General features: G+C 32.3%; 1 protein-coding gene across 16 annotated transcripts in view; it reads left to right on the forward strand.

Annotated features, from left to right (window-relative positions):
• Window positions 1-16,571, forward strand: part of LOC145297650 (SHC-transforming protein 1-like) — a 438,749-nt gene that overhangs the window by 219,246 nt on the left and 202,932 nt on the right. For all 16 annotated transcript variants that reach the window (XM_080143795.1, XM_080143788.1, XM_080143792.1 and 13 more), the window contains one exon: window positions 3,978-4,040. The gene's annotated coding sequence lies outside the window, so the exon portion shown is untranslated. The remainder of the gene's footprint in view (window positions 1-3,977; window positions 4,041-16,571) is intronic.

A 16,571-nucleotide genomic window follows, 5' to 3' on the forward strand; every position in this document is an offset into this window, starting at 1 on the left:
AAGCAAAATGTAATCTTTTCTTAGTATTCATTTATGATTCTTTCTCTTGTGTCATTAATTTTTTTCAGGTTACTAACTATTTTCGTGCAATAATTGATTTATTTTTTAATTTTGATGTTTTTCAACTTAATGTGAACGATATTATGTATCTCAATGCACAATAATAACAGTACCATCTTCAAAATGAGCCACTCATCAATATGGTGGACTTAATATGAGTTTAAAGTTGTCTTTCATAAAAAAAATGAAAGTTGAAAAATGTACTGAATGAAATTTTGGGCCCTATTTTAAAATGAATTTTTCAGCCCGTTTTACATTGCTCAAATCGGAGTTGTTTTTTTTTGATTTACTATTAAAAGAGAAATACTGTTTGATATTTATGGTGCTATAAATCATATTAAGAAGACTCAATGTGTTAGCTCTTAAAATTCATATTTTATGAATAGTCAAAATTGTGGTTCCCTGTCATTTTTATGCATTTTTTTTTGTTTTGATAAATGGTTTGATCTAATAAATATTGCTTCCATTATGACTAATTTTCATGTACCACGAGATAACATCATATTTGTAAGAATTTTTCAAGTTTTCACAGCAGGCATTTTCAATTATACGCTGAAAATTTGTTCCTAGATCACACAAGATGTCAAATTTTCTAATTTCGAACAAACTAAGTAGTCATGAATTGGTGTCTAATCAGTCTACAAAAATATATTTGGTATCACTGTTTGTTTTGCAAAGATCTATGCGCCTACATTAAATGTTTTTAGATATAGTAAAAATAATATAGCCTACATTAAATGTTTTTAGATATAGTAAAAATAATATAGCCTACATTAAATGTTTTTAGATATAGTAAAAATAATATAGCCTACATTAAATGTTTTTAGATATAGTAAAAATAATATAGCCTACATTAAATGTTTTTAGATATAGTAAAAATAATATAGCCTACATTAAATGTTTTTAGATATAGTAAAAATAAAATAGATTAAATGTTTTTAGATATAGTAAAAATAATATAGCCTACATTAAATGTTTTTAGATATAGTAAAAATAATATAGTGTACATTAAATGTTTTTAGATATAGTAAAAATAATATAGCCTACATTAAATGTTTTTAGATATAGTAAAAATAAAATAGATTAAATGTTTTTAGATATAGTAAAAATAATATAGCCTACATTAAATGTTTTTAGATATAGTAAAAATAATATAGCCTACATTAAATGTTTTTAGATATAGTAAAAATAATATAGCCTACATTAAATGTTTTTAGATATAGTAAAAATAATATAGCGTACATTAAATGTTTTTAGATATAGTAAAAATAATATAGCCTACATTAAATGTTTTTAGATATAGTAAAAATAATAAAGCCTACATTAAATGTTTTTAGATATAGTAAAAATAATATAGCGTACATTAAATGTTTTTAGATATAGTAAAAATAATATAGCCTACATTAAATGTTTTTAGATATAGTAAAAATAATACAGATTAAATGTTTTTAGATATAGTAAAAATAATATAGATTAAATGTTTTTAGATATAGTAAAAATAATATAGCCTACATTAAATGTTTTTAGATATAGTAAAAATAATATAGCCTACATTAAATGTTTTTAGATATAGTAAAAATAATATAGCCTACATTAAATGTTTTTAGATATAGTAAAAATAATATAGATTAAATGTTTTTAGATATAGTAAAAATAATATAGCCTACATTAAATGTTTTTAGATATAGTAAAAATAATATAGCGTACATTAAATGTTTTTAGATATAGTAAAAATAATATAGCCTACATTAAATGTTTTTAGATATAGTAAAAATAATACAGATTAAATGTTTTTAGATATAGTAAAAATAATATAGATTAAATGTTTTTAGATATAGTAAAAATAATATAGCCTACATTAAATGTTTTTAGATATAGTAAAAATAATATAGCCTACATTAAATGTTTTTAGATATAGTAAAAATAATATAGCCTACATTAAATGTTTTTAGATATAGTAAAAAATAATATTGCCTACATTAAATGTTTTTAGATATAGTAAAAATAATATAGATTAAATGTTTTTAGATATAGTAAAAATAATATAGCCTACATTAAATGTTTTTAGATATAGTAAAAATAATATAGATTAAATGTTTTTAGATATAGTAAAAATAATATAGCCTACATTAAATGTTTTTAGATATAGTAAAAATAATATAGATTAAATGTTTTTAGATATAGTAAAAATAATATAGCCTACATTAAATGTTTTTAGATATAGTAAAAATAATATAGATTAAATGTTTTTAGATATAGTAAAAATAAAATTCTGTATGTTTTGGATTATTCAGACTACTCTTTTTGAGAGATTATTTTGAAATACATGATTATAGTTTTAATATATATTTTTAGATGTGTCCTTGTTTCACTATGAGGTTTTGCCTGTTTGTCACAGTTTGGTTTGTAAATAACTTTATTTGTAAATGCGCAGATTGAATGGATGAATCTTATTTTAGATGCATCCAAACATGCATCATAAGTATGAAATATCATTTTCGTCGGTCAGTCATATTTTAACTGTAAAGATTGACTGGACATATCTTAAGAAGAACGTATTTTTGAGATGAGAAACTCAAATTAAAAGAAATAAAAGTAAGTAAGCTATATCATATATCTGATAATATAAACGAAAACAGATAATTGCTGTATCATTTTATTGTTTATCCTTTACTGGCAATGTTAAAGATAAATGAAATAAATCAAGGCAAAATATTCTTATCAATCAATACTGCATACAACTTGTACTGAATGAGTCGCTTATTGAATAAAAATCTCAGAAATCCGTTTGCCTATCTCACGCATGGTTGATAATAATTTTAAAAGTTGTATTAGTTGAATTATTCAGATTATTGTTCTCAGCTTGGATACTATTTTTATAGTTTGACCAATGTAACTTCTCACCTTCTTCAGAAGTTTTGTTGAACTCAAGAATCTTTGTAAAATTTCAAGCTGAACCCTTGATTTAAGCCATGAGGTAGATTGTTCTCGTTCTGTCAGTCATGACTGGGTGGAAGTAACGAGTAAATTTTATTATATTAGTTAATTTCACCTGTCGTGAGGCTTGAACCTTCAATCTACCAAAGACTTTCATTTAGAACTGATTATTATTTAGCACTTTATCTGTTGCACCATGGATCAATGTGAACAATTCTAGTATTAATTTTGGGAACTTTTAAACCTGATCTTGTTTTGTATGTGTAGTGTTACTACTTATTTTTACTAATAATAACATCCGTGGTGAGAACAGTAGTCCAAATAATTCAAATGATACGAAAAATCCTTTTTTTTTTCATTTGTATCTTAAAGTATTCAAATGCAAATATGTACAAGTTAAACATTGTCAGAATGCTTAAAATTCTTTGCATTTCTTTTTGTTTTTGTTTTATAACATCCATCCATCCAGCATGGCCGCAGCCAAGATTGAACCCACTACACAAGTATGTAGTGTAATTCAAATTTTGTCAGTAGCTGAATACTTGATGCTTCGCCAGGGCTATCAAAAATATTTTTTATTGTAACGCCATCACAACCACGGCTTAAGAAAGTCCCAATCTACCCACGAGAGAAGGATAGACAGCGCCAGTTTTTCAATCTGGTATTTTACCACGGCACAATCTGGTATTTTAATACAGCACAATCATGTTGACACACCGGTTCTTGCCAAATCACCGAAGTTAAGTAATGTTGAGCCTGGCTAGTACCAGATGGGTGACCATTTGGAAAGGCTAGGTGCTGTATGTACCGCATGGTAAAATACCAGGTTTTTAATGACACTGGATCAAATTTTTTCCCATTTTTATTTTTATTCTTCCAGGCTCTTTTAGATAATAATGTTAAAATCTTAAAAAAGACGAAAATTTTTTTTAAATAATATATATATTTTTTAAAATAAAAGTATCATTTTTCTTTTTCAGATTCAATATTTTAGAAGAGTGGATTTCACGAAAAAAGATATGGATGCTTACTGAACCTTAAAAGTAAGTTTCAAATTTCAAACAGAAAAAAAATACTTGAAATTGTTATTAGCAGGCCCTTTTCTTTCAACAGTCTTGTTCAGTGGTCTGGTGATGCCCCGGATCAAACCCCTTGATTGCATGCTTAAAGACTCAAGTAAGAATCCTAGTACTGAGAAATAGTATGGGAAGGAAAGATCATTTAGTTATGATTGAATGCCCAGAGGATGAGAACATCGCCTCCTCTCTCTCTACCTTGCAACTCGCTGTCTTTGATCCACATCTCTTTTAGCTCTAGGGGTTATAATTCCAAACAGACTTGTTTTTTATCTGCTATTGAGAAAACACACACACACACGCACACACACACACAAAAGCACTCTTTACCCTTAAGATCTAGATAAAATGTATTTCTTATCTCCTGTTTCAAACCATCTCCTATTACTTATACAGGGCTGTAAAATGATTAACTCTATTAAATCTAAGAGTTATGATTTGATTAGATATTCATAAAAAAGGATCAGTACAAAACAAAACTCTTCATCAAAAACTTTGAATTGTTTTCCAAATTAATACTTCCAAATATTTACACAAGTTGTAACAGTCCTTACTACTGGTTCTGATTACCCCTTTAATAAGATATTCTGACCCATGCAAGCTATTCAACTTTTCATCCAAACACGATTTGCTATTTTATATCATATATTAGTTATATATGTTTATGTGAAAAATATGCTTATTCAATTATATTTCATTCTTTATTTAAACCTATCCTTTAATTAACGAAGCTTGCTGTAACTACAGAGCATATACAAATAAATGACAAAAAGTTTATATTCCAAATTCCAAGATGTTGTCCATTTTACCATTTATTTATTTCAGCAGGTCAAAATGTTCAGTTCTTGACAGCACCTGTTTCGTTGCGCAGAAACATTTCTATAATTATTATGTCAATTTTTGAAACTTGTCCGACTTGATTCATCAGAAGAATAGGAACTCATCAACTTTAGAAGAAAAACAAACGAATATGGGCATAATTACATAAATATTTATACCATCTTTCAAGACTTGAACATTTTAACATGCTGAAAGAAATAAATGGTATGATGGACAACATCTTGGAATTTGGAATATAGACTTTTTTGTTGTTTTTATTTGTTTTTGTTTGCGATACTTTTGATGGGGTCCTGATTTTGAATCTCACTAGATTCAGCCACTCTGATGAGTTGTAGATGACGAAACACATGTCAGTGGATAATTATATTTTAAACGATATATATATATATATATATATATATATATATATATATCAAAGCACTTTCTTAAATTATATTGCAGCTACTTACTAATGCAAAGTTCTTTGTAAACAAACAAATGGAGCACTTTAAAAGTGGCAGTAAATGTTTATATAAAGACAGTGGAGATATAATTTACGAGTGCTGATCCCTGGCTTGGAGGTAGAACTGTTGATGACTATCCACTAAATGGTTGTAGGTTCAAATGCTTGGCTTGGAATGGGTATGAGTTTAGCAACATTGAAAAGCTGTGATACAGCTGTGGATGATATGTATATCATCCACAGTCATCTAAATTATTTCTATGTCTCAATTAAGTCTATTAATGTATGTAATTTGTGTATGCATTCAGTTTCAACTGTCTAATGGATTCAAGAATGTCATATGTGCTCTATTGTCATATATTTTTTTTACCTGATTCTCGTAAGTGTACCAGTTCATTGTGTAATGCAGATGAGATTTTGAGGTTATTTTTAGGAGCTCATCTATTGTCATTTTTCTAGTCTAGTTGTTGAGTTCTCGTCTTTGGTGAGGTCTTTTATTCTAATATACAAGACTATGGAAGGTAACTCCATTACGATCAACATCTCCTGTAACTTATGTAATAAGAAAAATTGTCTCAGTTGAAGTTATCTGTCTTGATTAATGCCGGGTTTTCTTGCTTATATATGAATAAACTTTAAAGATGTCAGCAATTTTTAATTTATTTATTCTGTCATTTCATTTCTTTTTATCCACATTTTGAATTCATCAAGAAATTTACAAGCAACATTGTCTACTTTGTGAATAATAAAAACTAAATTCTAAGAAATGTATGAGGTTCAGGAATACAATATTCTGTTTCAGAATTTTGGGGATGAGGATTGATAATTTGTCCAAGGACCCACGACACAATGCATAAATATGCTAAATAATGTGCTATGTGACAATCTTCTGGATGTTGAAGATTTAATTCTCAGTGTAGGTGACACAATTAGTTATGGTTAAGGGAACAAGAGCAAGTTATTTCTGTAGATTCAGTTTAAAATTCTGTATAGATTCCCAAGTTTAACATAAAAATTCTTGAATTTAACAAGATATACCTGAAGATCAGAGGTTACATTGGCCAGTGTATTGTGAAAATAACATCCAAGAATGAGAATTACAGTCCAAATAATCCAGAATGCAAGATCACCAGTTAAGCAATGCTAAACCTGGCCAGTACCAGATGGGTAACCATTTGGGAATTCTAAATGATGCATTTGCGCTTCGCTTATCTTGGCATTGTTTCCAGTTGTCCTGAACCTTCACTTGCAACTGGTACTTAACAACGCCGACTCAGGAAAAGTGTGGTTGGATATTGTGCAACTCTTGCCACAAAAATTCCATACAAAGGTGCCCTTACAATGGGTATCCATAGTCTGTCAAGACTGAAGGAAGCTACCATATATATTGAGAGATGAAAAAGGAGCAAACTAAGTTATATGTTCATCAACATTTCGTCTGTATTCCAAAACTTTCTCAGAAGACAAAACGTTAATAAACATAGAACTTGGTTTGCTCTTTTTTCATCTCTCTATCTCGTCGGAATATCATTTCCTTTATTCTCATATATATATATATATATATATATATATATATATATATATATATATATATAATGTAATTATTTTTTTATTATAATAATTAAATACCTACGGACACTAGTGTTTCATCCTTTCGGGAATCTTCAGTGCAGGGTGTCACGATTAACACCAGTCGAACGATTCAAACTCGGCAAGACGAGACATCTCTGGCTCAATTAGCAAAGACCGTATCCATTCGGCTACCATTAACCGCGTGAAATAACGTTGAATTTAAACACTTAATTTTAAATGTTCTTTACATCAGTCAGACAGTGATCTAATCGTTATACGATGATCTATGCATATATATGTATACATGTGTGTGCCCATGAATGTGTGATCTAGTGGATGTGAGTATATATATATATATATATTATGCATATATTGTGTGAGCATATAAATATGCATACATGTGTTTGTGAGTGTGTGCATATATATATTATATGCTCATCAGAGTTTAAAGTTTTGTTGGTGTATACATTCTTGTGCATTTTGACATGCATTTCAGTCATGCTACTCTATTACATATAAACATTTTCATCCCTTGGGAGAATAATTGTTTTTACTTCAGTCTTTTAAATGCAGATTTTTATCAACACTAGCATCTGTTCGTGGAGGTGATACGGTGGTGGTGGGAGGGAGCAATGTAACTTTAAACAAACATCCCTCTTATTGACTACATTTGGAAAACACATTTTTTAAATGAGATTAAAAAAACATTTGTTTTTAATTGTTTCTCAATTCTTTTTAGATTTTTTTTTTAAAGGACATTAAGTTTAATTGATAAAAAAAACAACTTTTCTTTATTAACTTAGTATTTTACCAAATGCCAATAATTAAACATAAACATCTTCATATTGATAGGTGTAACTGCAACCTTCTTTTTAAATCTAATATTTGTGGCACAGGTTGTATCCCTTACTTTCCCCCTCTTACTCTGCTATTATCTCCCTTCCCCTCCTTTCAGTCTGTTTTATGATCCGTCTGCTTTCATTTGTATTTAAATCTCTTTAATGTTTATAGCTCTTTTTAACTATCTCCATCAAAAATGACAAAAAAAATGCCTCGCCAATGAAAAAACAAAATTAATAATTTAATTTCTCATTTGATTATCACTTTTGATGATATAAAGGAAAGTAAAATACCAACAGTTGATTTTTTGATTCACCGACTTAGTTGGATTTTTTTTTATTATTATTTAATTAAAGTAGAGATTTCTTTCCCAACTCTTTTTAGGCAGCAACGGTTGTCTGACTTATTTGCCTTCTCATTTCCCCTCACCACTTGAAGTAGTTTCGTCTAGGAACTAGAAAAACACACATTTTTTTATTCACACAGGCCCAAAGCCCCCCGGGGCTCGGGCGACAAGATCAAAGTGTAGTGTCTGTTTCGACAGATGCTGCAAGCTATGACTAGCAAAGACCATATGTGGGGGTAACCCCACATATCTGACCTTGGTCAATGTAGGGGCAACCCTTCATACCAACAGTTACTTATCCAGCTCCCATTTCCCACCTCTCGGGAGCTGGTTCCCCCCTTTCCCCCCCTCCCTCTCTCTCCACATTAAAAAACGGCCTTGTGCCTAATTTGCTCAGTGGAGAAGCAAATAAATCCAACACACATTTTTATTCACTAACTTTTGTGTGACAAAATACATATATATTTATTTATATACAAATAAATACACATTGACATTTTCATTAGAGAGTGATTAATTCGATATGATACTGCATAATTCACGTTGACACACTGGTTCCTGTTAGATCACCAAAGTTAAGCAACATTTAGCCTGGTCATTACTAAAACTAATAAAATTTCTAATCTAATATATCTCACACTGCCAAACTCTAACTCTACCATATCACTGTGCTTGTTTTACAAGTACTTCCACAAAGTGTGCTCCAATGAACATCCCATGTACATCCTCGACGTAAATATTCCCGATCCATGCAATTAACAGCAAAATCTCACCCGTTCAAAGCAAGTGGAAAACCTAACATTTAAGGATGCCTACTTTGATTTTAACCGCTTCTTTTCTTAGACCACTTGCTTTTGGAATTTCCTCCTTGTTTCCCTGACCATACAAAGATGCAGAAATTTGAACTTGAACAAGCATCTTGCTGTCAAACTTAAGAACTTAACAATAAAACAAAAATAAAAACAACTTCCCACCTAGGTTGCCTCCTATAAATCTGGTCACTATCACAATAGTGCCTTCTATTTCAGTGGCAATTTGCTGTATTTGATTCAAACTAAAATGAAAACATTCTTTTTATTTGTATTTGGATTATTGGGACTAATGTTCTCATCTTGAGTGCTATTTTCAAATTGTTTTAGTCGATGTAACCTCCAATCTTCTTCAGGTGTATCTTGTTCAACTCAGGGACTACTTCTGTCGAATTTAAAATCTGCATAGAATTTTGAACAAAACCTTTTATTTAATCCATTGGGGGAGTTTCATGTCCATCACTTGGACTTGCACTGAAAATGACGTCAAGGTCTGAAGTCCAAAGAAGCTAGATCTGTTGAAAAGTCAGACTGTCGATAATAAAACATTTTTAGCTACTTTTCTCCATGTTAAAAAACGACCCTGGTGTCTAACTCTGTTCGGTGGGGAGGCATTGTAAATAGGTACTATTAACATGAATACATTTATGACCGTCTTTCTAATTTTTTTTTTTTTTATGAAAGTCGATTTTTCCTCAAATTTTATAAATTAATTTTAATAAATATAATTAAAAAATGCATTTCATTTTTTATTATTTCACTCAATCTTAAAACCATGACTTTTTTTTTTTAAAATTAAAACAAACTTGTTTATGTTTATTTTTAAATTAAAACAAGCATGTTTATGTTTATTTTTAAATTAAACCAAACTTGTTTATGTTTATTTTTAAATTAAAACAAACTTGTTTATGTTTATTTTTAAATTAAAACAAGCATGTTTACGTTTATTTTTAAATTAAAACAAGCATGTTTATGTTTATTTTTAAATTAAAACAAGCATGTTTATGTTTGTTACAGGGTGGAACAATAAATTTGTCACCCTAAAAAAAAAACAATTCTACAGCTTATTTTAAAATTTATCTTGAAAAACTCAATTCAAGTAACTTGATTATGTAGTAGAGCTCACATCTACTTAATGTAGCCGCCTGTAACAGAATTAGCAATAACCGAAATGAGGAGATATAGAGAGCTTACCTCGGATACGTCTGTTGTGTTTCAGGCTGAGCGGGAGAGAGAGTTCCAAGATGGCGTCCATGGGTTTTATTAGCGTTGACCCCATACAATTCTCCCTAGCAATTGGTGCAGCCTTGGAGATGCGTAAAATTGTGTTGGAAGATGCATGTTGGCTGCAACCTGAAGATGACTCTCATATCAACTTAGCCCAACTGGACGCCATATTGAAAGGCATCAATTTGGCCCTTCAGTGGCAGAGCAAGGTGCTACACATAAAGACAGATTCTGTCTGCGTATACCATTGGGTTTCGGACACGCTAACTGGAAAGGCACGAGTACGCACCAAAGCAGCAAGCGAGATGCTTATTAGGAGGTGACTAAGCACTCTCAAGGAGTTTGTGAAAGAGTACGGGCTGTCAGTGGATGTGACGCTGGTTCCATCAACACGAAACATTGTTGACCGATTGACACGAGTACCACAGCAGTGGTTTGAGGCAATGAAAAAGAAAAACGGGCTTGACCCAGTGATAGGTGCGGTTCACACAGACAAGCTGGATGAGAGTCAAATCATGACTATTCACAAAGGTAGTGGACATCCGGGGGGTGTGACACACTACCTACTTTGTCAGGAGAAGTTGCCCAACCACGACAAAAGCAACTGTTAAAACATTGACCCAGCGCCAGTCAGGTGGAAAAAGGGAAAGCTGGAAGTTAACGAGAATTGGCAGAGAATTGGAATGGATGTCACGCATTATGACACCTTCCATTTTTTAACTCTAACTGACTATGGTCCATCACGTTTCTCCATTTGAAGGAAATTGGCGAGGCAGGAATCAGCAAGTGTGATTCATCAGTTGGAGGCAGTGTTCCTCGAGCGTGGCTCACCGCATGAAATCCTTTTAGACAATGACACGACTTTCTGCAGCAATGCGTTTCAAGCATTTGCACATAAATGGGGAGTTCACTTGTGATTCCGTTATGCATACACTCCAGCCAGGAATGGCATAGCAGAGTGATGTCACCGTACAGTGAAACGAATAGCGGCTAGAATGCGCTGTCCTATACAGGAGGCTGTCTACTGGTATAACATCACACCAAGAGACGACACATCTCCCTTCACTGTGCCTGCCAACAGGATTTATCGATACAAAGTTCAAGTAAAGGAGACCCATCTTACAACTGCATCCCCCAGGTCCCAAGAACAGCTCTTACGAGGTTGGAGATCGCGTGTGGGTCAAAATCGATGTACCACGAGGTTCGGCAAGGATGAGGTGACCAAGGTAATGAGCCCTCAATCGATTTTGGTGGACGGTGTGCCTCGCCACGTGAAAGATCTGCGCCCTCGCCATTATGTTACATCAGAGGAAGAGGAAGACTCAGACAGTATGATGTCTTCTAGAAAAACAGAGAGTATGATGCAAGATGATAGAGAGGATTTTGAGCCATATAATGCACATACTGAAGAAGTAGAAGAGGGATCACCTGTCTTGCTTTTACGAAGGAGTACCTGACAAAGACGGATACTACCTCCCTGCCCTGATTGTGAAATACTGCCTATGGAACAGGCTGGTGGCAATAACGGTGGTAATGAGGAAGATGGCAAGGAGGAAGTGCAGCCTCCGGTTCTTTGAAGAAGTACCCGACAAAGACGACTGCTCCCCTGCCCAGTTTGTGATCATGAGATCAGGGGGAGTGTAGCAGAATTAGCAATAACCGAAATGAGGGGAAATAGAGAGCTTACCTCGGATATGTCTTGTGTTTCAGGCTGAGCGGAAGAGAGAGTTCTAAGATGGCTTCCATGGGTTTTTATTAGCATTGACCCCATGCAATTCTCGTAGGAGCGTGTCTACTCTCGCACAATTATGCAAATAGATAATTCCCGGCTGCTATAAAGGCAGGACGCTGGAAAGCAGTGAGGAGTGTCTGGCAGATTGTGTGTAGGTGGTTCTGGCGATTGTTGTGACGAACCATGTGTCTACGAGAAGCGAGTTTTTTTTTTGTATTTTGTTTTTTTCTGCTTCTTTTTTCTCTACGGTTATTACAGCCAAGAAATCCCTCTCCTCTAGAGGCGATACTGACTATTTCCTATCTGTGTTCCTGATTTTTTTTTGCCTACTACATTTTGCCTCAATCACCACCTTGATATGTGTCTGAAGCTAGGAGCATGCCTTTTCCACAAACGCCGGTGGGAGCTCGACACGAATACTCGGTGGATGGTGGCGATCAGGCTGGCTTTGGTGTTGTGAGAGGTCATGTTGGTGATGTTCTCGATGTATGACCAAACGAAGTAGTCCAGCAGGTTCAGGTCAGGGGAGGAGGGGGGACAGTGAGAGAAGGGAACAAAGTCATTGCACACCTTCTGAATTTAATCCTGGGTCTCTTTGGACTTGTGGGCCAGCACCAAGTCTTGCTGTCACACTCAGGGTCTGCTAGCGGCCACCTGATTGCTCCAGGGGATCACCACACTTCAGCACATCCAGGTACGCTTTGGTGTTGACTTTCAAGCCGACTTTGAAGATGTGGAATGATTTGGCCTTCACTTGAAACCACACCAAAGACCATAACCGTGGCTAAAAACTTTGTTGAGCTGTGGCCTCAATTGTTGAACCGTCCGGATTTGCATTTCGAGAGTGTTGGCAATGGTCCTGTTGTCATAACTTGGATCGGTAAAGAGTATTAGTTGTACAATGGCTCATCACCGATCTCACCCGTTGGATATTTTCAGACATAATAGAAGGCTTCTATCGCTCTTGAGATTTATGCACAACTGGCCAACTAGTAGATGGTGTGCAACAATAAAAGAAAACCGGTTTTCATCAAACGGAAATAGAATCATGTCGTCTTTTCTAGGGCGACAATTTTATCGTTCCACCCTGTATTTTTTTCATAGTATTTTTTAATCAAATTCAAATTTTATGGTATTTTTTGTTTATTAAATTGTTAGGCGAAACTATACAAAGCACTATCGCTTCCGTATGTTTAGAATAGGTTTCTAAATAATAACGTTATTATTTCAGCATGATATCTTTGCATAAGTACCGAAATAATAAAAACAAGTCAAGCAAGTTACATCGTACACTTGAAACGATGAAATGAAATGAAAACTGTTGAAAAATCATAGTTTCCATCTTTATGAACTTGAGCTATAAGTGTTTTTTTAGCTAGCACCTACTGGTTTATAAAAATGGATACTTTATTTCTCTAGCATAGTTTTCATTTACACATAGTTTTCACATGTATGTCAACAAGATTTGTTTTCACTAAAATATGGTTTAAATTACTACAGATAACAGAAAAATAATTCACTGTAATAAAAAAAAAACTCATTTAAAGATTTATTTGAAAAAAAATAAATATTTATCTTTAAAGGTAAATAGATACTTCTTTTAAAGAAAAGAAAAGCATATATTTTAGCTTTTAAAAATTTCATATCTTAATAGTAAATAATTAAAAAAAAAAAAAATAAATATATCTTTCCCTGCCAAGAAAATGTTCTTTTAATTTCACGTGTTTAAATGGAAAATAATTCCTTGTTTTCAGAAAAAAAATTAGTCACTTTGGACGATTTTGGTAGTTTCGCTCTGCTATTCAGTGCAACGGAAGGACTTCCGATCATGTCTTTATACTTGATTCCATGTATCAGCAGGTTACATGACTAGTGCATAGGTCACTGTCGCATGCACATGTTCCATCAGCCATGACCTTGTAGAAGTCCTAAGTAATTTGCAATTGTATTTTGAGTGTCAGTCGTACCAAGGATCGAACCTTCTTTAACCTCCACTTAACTTAATTTACAATTTAATTTTACCAAATACTTTATCAACTATGCCATGGGTTCTTGCGGTCAATTCTGATATGGATTTTGGGTCATGGCTGATGGAACAAGAGCATGCTACCCTCGTGGATTAAATAAAAACTTCTTTTGAAATTCTGTGCAGGTTCCGGAATGTTCAACAAGATACAGCTGAAGAAGGTCAGAGGTTACATCGATCGAAACATTATGAAAATAATATTCAAGATGGAGAACAGTAATCCAAATAATACGAATTATCAATCCTCATTACAAAACTTTAGAAACGAAAGCAATTTTTAAATGATAAATATATCACAAACCAGCGTAATTTAGAATGCACAAATGGGTGAATAAGTTGCAGTATTTTTGTTAATTTTTTATATAAAACGAAAGCATTAGCTGTTTTGATAAAATTTGATGTTGATACTATTTAATTTTTCTCTTTATAAATGTACAATACTTTTTCTCGTGTATTTAATAGTTTTTATTTTTCCATGTTACTTCAAGTTAGCTTACCATTTTTGGTGATGATTTATTTTTCAATGTTGGTATTTTCAAAGTGAGTGAATCGCTATGTATATAAAAATAGTCTCATCTTAAAAAAAGAGTCATTCATATATATTGTGGTCTTAATATAGTTTTATGTTGTTTTTTGCAAAAAAAATAGGAGTTGAACACTTTAGTAAATTAAAATGTTTGCCCTATTATCAAATTGTTTCCGTCTGTATTACATGGGTCAAATTCGAGTTTGTTTTTGTTTTGTTTTGTTTTTTTAATTTACTATTAAAAGAAAAATATAGCTTGATTTCTACTTTGCTATGAATCAGATATTTAAAAAATGCGATTAAAATTCACTCTATACTAAAAAAAACAAAAATGCAGGAAATTTTTTGTACGTACTCATGATTGAATGAAAAGATCATATTCTAAAAATCATTTTAGTTGATCAAGTGGGAGATTTTTGATAAAGAAAATCATTTTTAAACAATTTTAAGTGACTAATGGGAAATTGTAGACATTACAAGGCTGCTTTCGCAAGTTTGAATTATTATGAAGTTATTTGCTCTTGCTTCTTCAAGACGGCAATGTGAGACGGTTCCTTTTTGCTTACTTGTAAAATTTGATTCTCTTAGTTTCGTCACGGTACTTACATCAATATAGAATTTTTGAATTATTGTTTTTAATATAGAAGGGGATTCTGGACAAGAACCAAAGATGTAATATGTTCACTGTTGAAATGAATCATTCAAGAAGATTCAATATGTTAGCAGTTGAAATTAATTTTATGAACAGTTTTCAATGTAATTTTTTGAATCCCACCCACTTCCGAGGGGTAATGGAGTTTTATGCAATGGTTAGGCTGGTTTTACCTAATAATTATTGCTTTCATTAGGATTATTTTTATTTATTACAAAATGACATTTATAAGGATATTTTTTTTTTACTTATTTTAAACAGCATTCTTAGGTATACACTGAAAATTGCATTTAAAAAACTAGCATGCAAGACGACAAATTTTCTAATTTCCAACAAACTTAGTTAATTGAACTATCAAAATAAATTTGGTATCATCGATTATGTTTGGCAAAGATCTATGTCTCTACAATAAAAGTTTTTAAGGTACTTATGCAAAAATAAGAACCGTGCTGAATTAATAACATCATTATTTAGAAATGCATTCTTAACATGTGGAGAATGTGGGGGGGGGGCGTTTTTAAAACTATTCTGTACTTTCACCTAACAGTTTAATAAATTAAAAGATATTATAAGAATTGAATATAACTTGGAAATCCTATCTAAAAAAAAAAAACCCAGCTCGGTCCACATTCTACATTAGTTCCGTTTTTAGATACGATGAAAATATAATTTAGGTTTTAGAAGAGAATAGATCTTAAACTGGGAACTTAATACATAATGGTATAATGACATTTACACACTGGTTTCCGTTAGATCACCAAAGTTAAGCAACATTGAGCCTGGTCAGCATTAAATGGGAATACCAAATACTGTATGACCATTTAATTGTTGAGCGTTATTTATTTTGCATGAATCAGATGGTTATTTTTTATTATTATTTTATTTAAGATACAGTTAAAAGATTCAGTATTCCTAACCCATTGCAGTTAACCATGTGACGAAGGCCAGAGAAATAGTTGGCCGAAACGTTGTGAAAGAAGAATTATAAAAATATACAAATTACTCATCCCAAAAGAATTCCACTAATTAAATAATATACAGATGGTTATTGTTGGCATTTGTTTCCCTGATATCTTTCTAGTCAGAATTCTTACAGGAGGGGTCACGCCAACATTTGTAAATTCTGAGGAATGAACAGGGTTTGAACTTGACACAGCCAGATCGTCGGTCCATGTTATTAACCACTTAGCCACCATCACCTCCTCATGTGAAATGTGGGAGAACAGTGTCACAGTGACACATCCTGCAAAAAGAAAAAAAAAAAAAAAATGGAAAAAGGTCACATTGTTAAAAATCAACTCACTTGAGCCAGATAAACATGTGACTGGGTACTGCTTGTGAATTTAATATTCCCTAGAAACTTCTTCTTTTATAGAAATCCGGCTGAACTTCCTAAAGATGCACATCTCATCAGAACAGGACTGCCTTAATACACTTATCAGATGCCAAATCGTATGGAGAGGAAGGAGTCGTCCATTAATTTATT

Source organism: Euprymna scolopes, chromosome 18 (genome assembly GCF_053919585.1).
Source record: "Euprymna scolopes isolate OS-2025 chromosome 18, ASM5391958v1, whole genome shotgun sequence".
NCBI lineage: Eukaryota > Metazoa > Mollusca > Cephalopoda > Sepiida > Sepiolidae > Euprymna > Euprymna scolopes.